General features: G+C 36.8%; 1 protein-coding gene across 1 annotated transcript in view; it reads left to right on the forward strand.

Annotated features, from left to right (window-relative positions):
- Window positions 1–3,449: 3,449 nt before the first annotated feature.
- The window catches only part of dlgap1b (discs, large (Drosophila) homolog-associated protein 1b), a gene marked incomplete at its 3' end in the record, with an annotated part of 65,935 nt that continues 64,692 nt past the window's right edge, over window positions 3,450–4,692 (forward strand). Inside the window, 1 exon segment of the mRNA XM_014013356.1 lies at window positions 3,450–4,033.

Consider the following 4,692-nt stretch of genomic DNA (forward strand, 5'->3'; position numbering starts at 1 on the left):
TATATATATATATATATCCCATTCCTCAGAGCTGAGATCTGTTAACCTCTCCAGTCTGAAAATGGTCTTCAAAGAGCAGCTGAAGGAAAGAAAWAAATTGTGAGCGGCAGAAGAGCAATAGATCGGGAGGTAAAAAAGGTTCAATCTGTCCACAGTTACAAATACGACTTTGATTTTGTGTTAAATCCAAGTGTTAYGAAATATAAATAACTTTTATTATTCTCCCGTGTAATATTCATCAGTGCAAGTAAAGCTGTCTTTAGCGTCTTTTGCTTGTTTTGGTCTGATTTACAGACACATTCATTAAAATTTACACTTTTATTAGGACCTCTTTGCAATGACAGCATCTGCAGAGCATTTATTATTGTAACATTTTAAATATTTAACAGCAATGTGGCTTGCGTTTCATCTGCCAACAGCAGTTATTTGAATAATTAATACTGTAAATAGAATAWTGATTGAAAGCCATATGATTGCTCTGTTGATATTAGTGAAACCACACTGGGTTATGTGTTGTGCGTTAAATGAAACTCGCAGCTATTGAATGTTTTCTGAGGAGTCATGATTTGAGACCTGATGTTCTGACAAACTGTTGATATGTGTTGCAATAATAATAATGATAAAAAAACTGACAAAACTGTGAAGAATTGGTGATTCAAAGGTGATTCATCAGTTACCTTGCACTTTCTGTCATTTTTCATTTATTTGCAAACCTCCTTTGGTATGAATTATTGATAAATAGCTGGCTGTTGCATGCTGAGCCAAAGAAAAAGGTAAAACCTGCGCTGGATTCCACTACAGTTGTGTAAAAACCAAAGAAGAAAAAAAAACATAACAGTTCCAGTGAATGAAAAAATATGTTTCATTTCTAATCAATTACTAATAATCACCAACTTCTGAAGGTGAAAGAGCAATAATGTTTTTGCTCTGTGAGTTTGTTTTGTCTCTTCTGTTAGCAAAATTTTCTTGAACCACTGAACAGATTTTCCATAAACTTTCACAAAGTAATCACTGAGTTGACATCTACAAGTGATTAACTTCTGAAGTCAATCCAATTCAAGATGGCCACAGTAGACCTTATCACTAAACCTGCTATAGTTAAGTCAATTTTACAGATATTGAGCTGAGCTTCGGTGTGGTAGCTGACAGTCAAGCGCTAACAGCTAATGTAAAATCACACAAAAAAATTGCTTGGGATTGTTAATAATGTTTTCAAGGTTTGACCAAAATGGCAATAACTGCATCTTTTTACAAGATGATCCAAAACTCTTGCATGAAAGATGGCAGGTGATACACATTCCTTTAAGGAATTTAAAAGGCCTTTTATTGGTTAGTTTTTAAATATTACAATCCTTTATAAACGAGGCCAAAAACTTATTGGATTTCCTGTGATGCATTTGTGCATTTTACAGTCTTGCGGGGTCAAATCACACGAAACACACTCAAAGGTGTACTGCTGCCGTGCTACACTTACAAGATGCTGTGGCACAAATCAAATCACTCATGCACCCCCCCCCCCACCGAGGGATTCTCTGCACCAACACAAGTTCCCTTAAAGAYGCCACACACAGTCTTGAAAGCTTTCCAAACACTCTGCAACATCTCTGTGCTTAAGCCAGAACATTGCAGTACTTCTCAAAAAAAAAGCTCACAGTGATTTACTGAAGTCATTCTTTATTTTATTTATTTGTTTATTTATTTATTTGTTTGTTTTGGGTGGGGGTTTTACGGGGAAATTTCTCCTCCAAGACAAAATTAGTGCTCACACTGTGATTCAGTGGGAATAAATTGTTACACTGACAATTACAGTCATGGGGAGTGAAATTGCACCAAATTTGATAGCTGAAATTAGCACAGTGTGATATTAATTATGAATTACACAAATATATTCCAGCTGAATTAATTTAAAAATGCTGCTCCAACGACACATGCAAYCAATCTAACCCCGTGTGCCCTCTTTTGTTTTAGGCCTACGTATTTTTTTTTCTTTTCTCTCTCAGTCGTTTGCAGAATCACCAAGAAAATATTGATTCTACCAGCACTTTCAGAGATAATTGACTGACTGCAGTCAATAAAACTGTTGATAGCCTGTTGATGTAAATAAAGAAAAAGCTTGGAGGTCTGGTAAATAGTTTAAATAATGTCTAAAATCAAATGTGTTCTTTTGCGGTGTCATGTTCAACCCACAGCCCATTATGATATTATGCATGCACTTCATAATTAGTTTAGTTAAACCTCAATCCCTCAAAGTTTGCTCTGACAGACAAAGTCTCCAGCAAGTTCGGGCTTTGGTGCCATTGCTGCTGCTGCTGTTGCCAGGGTTAAGGCACTGAAGTGTGCAGCCTTGTTATAAGATCCAGGCTGCCTGGCAGGCAAAAAGCAGTGCCTGGGCTACTTTGTTGGTTCCTGRGTTTTCCCAGCAGGACAGCCCCTAGTCATTCAACAGTATCGCTGTTCAACAAACAGAAAGTGCTGTGCCTAACTGCCTTTTCTGAATGCAGCAGACATTGTATGTGAGCTAAGATAAAARAAAAACAACATTAACACTCATTATTTATATTTGATGTTTTTTGTATGTGGAGACATGAGGTGACAAATTCATTTAACCACAATCCCAGCTCTATTAGATCCTTAGGCCTTGTATTATTCTGTTTCAAATTGACTCTTTTGCTATAAAAATGACCAGTCCAGACCTTTGCAGTGTTCACTTGAACTCTGTGTAATGGATTCAATAACACTGTGTTATTAAATTACAWAAGCTCCCCACAGAAACKCATTTCAAAAYGTCTAAAAATGCAGSAAAGTAGAATKTATGTAAGAGAAGACACAAATGAGCCAAAAGTGTGCAAAATGTTTGCGGTTCATTAGGGACCGTAAGTTTTTGAAAGATTGCATTTGGGGGATAAAATAAAAAGAAGTTGCATTAAAAAGCACTTCATGTAGAAGTTTGGCTAGTATGCTTTTGCATTAAGTTACGAAACTGAAGCATAGACCCCTAATAATCTATTTTCTTTCAAGTTAAAATGTCTGCTGTGAAATGAGCCCTCTTCCATTTAATTTTTTTTATTCTTGTACTCTAAATTTGTAATTAGTTGTTGTGGATTATGGAACAACAAGTGTCATGGTCTTGAGATATTTCTTGAAATCAAAATAAATTGTAAAAGGTATTCTAAGTTAGCATTAAACTCTATAGTTGGTCCTGTAGGACAGTTTTTTTTATTATTGTACTTAGAAATTAGTTTTTTACATTGTGATAGCAAAACATGCAGTATTTTTTAAAATAGGCTGCAGAACACAGCTGAAACMGGTAAATATTAACACTGTTTAGGGTGAGTGTATTTTTAAAAAGTGTATTTCAACAAACCGGATGTAAACATAAAATATTTGCGCATGCGCAAAACTGACTGTTAAAAAGGTCAAGCTAATTAAGGCAAACCTGATGACCGGAAATGATTAAGGTAGCCTATAGAAATATAAACGTATATTTTACTTTAACAGAACATTTTAGCAACATTATGTCATATAGTTTCTATTTTTTATATTAGGTAGTCTACTTGTAAAATTATATATAAAAAAAATTGTTTAATCTTCATTTCGTGGCAAAGTTTGTCCATTAGCGGCCCAAATTGCAAATGCTAACTGCTCGTAATTAGCCATTAGCAACTGACATGTAGCACACTTTTGTAATTAAGCACAAAGTAAGGTTTTTTCCTTTAAGCAACCATGATTTTTAGTGATGTCTTTGTATGTGTGTGAGCCATGACTGGAAGAATCCAGGCGGAAGTGAACTCCATGTCGGACTTTCCCTCTCTCCGTTCGTGTGAAGCGCTGCTTCATCCGCTCAGTGATGCCTCTGCAGCTCACAGACGGAGCGATACAGGAAGATACTACAGTCTGTGGGACCTTACGATTCAAGTGCCGTCCTGTGATCTGCTCCAAGTCGAAATTGTTTCAGAGGAAACCRGCGTTTTCAGCGGAATTCACAGGATTAATCTCCGAGTGAACTGCCTGACGGTCTCTCTCGTCACAAAAGGTAGGGAGCAAAATGCGCAAACGTGTTCCCTCGTTTCATTCATTCTGCAGTCTGTGACCATTTATTTGTCTTCAGCTGTTCAAATAAAGTGCTCATCTTCCTCATTTCAAAACATTTATGTTTACTTTTTGAGGACTGGAGCTCTGAATGTAATGCTCTCGGGGGTTTTGCGTAAATAATGTTTGCTTAATTGTTTAGATTTTAAGTTTCTCACAATGCAAAAGCCCATTTAAATTTAATCTCACACTCTTTGACAAAGTTTGTAGACTGYGTTAACCTTTTTTTATGTACACTGGCGGCGGTTCGTACTACTCTCCATCTGAGTGCTAATGAGGCAATAGTAAAACATCCAATCACCCCATCCGTGCGCTTTGACGGAGGAACCGCGTCTGCAATTGCGTATTTGGCATTTTAATATGAACACAAGCTTTTGGTTTTTGCTTTTGTTTTGCGCAGTGACCCTGTTTTGTCTGTTTTTTCTCGTGTCATTCCTCACATCCGATAAATCAGAACATGTTGCAGCCACTTGTGGGATGAGGATGCAGCTATGGCCAGTGCCATTCTTAAACAGGGGCTTTGAGGTGTCAATTTGACCTCACCAAACAAAGACTCTGATGCTCTGTAGGCCTCTGTTTAGCATTAAGGATTATATATATATA

The sequence above is a fragment of the Austrofundulus limnaeus genome, unplaced genomic scaffold, assembly GCF_001266775.1.
Source record: "Austrofundulus limnaeus strain Quisiro unplaced genomic scaffold, Austrofundulus_limnaeus-1.0 Scaffold100, whole genome shotgun sequence".
NCBI lineage: Eukaryota > Metazoa > Chordata > Actinopteri > Cyprinodontiformes > Rivulidae > Austrofundulus > Austrofundulus limnaeus.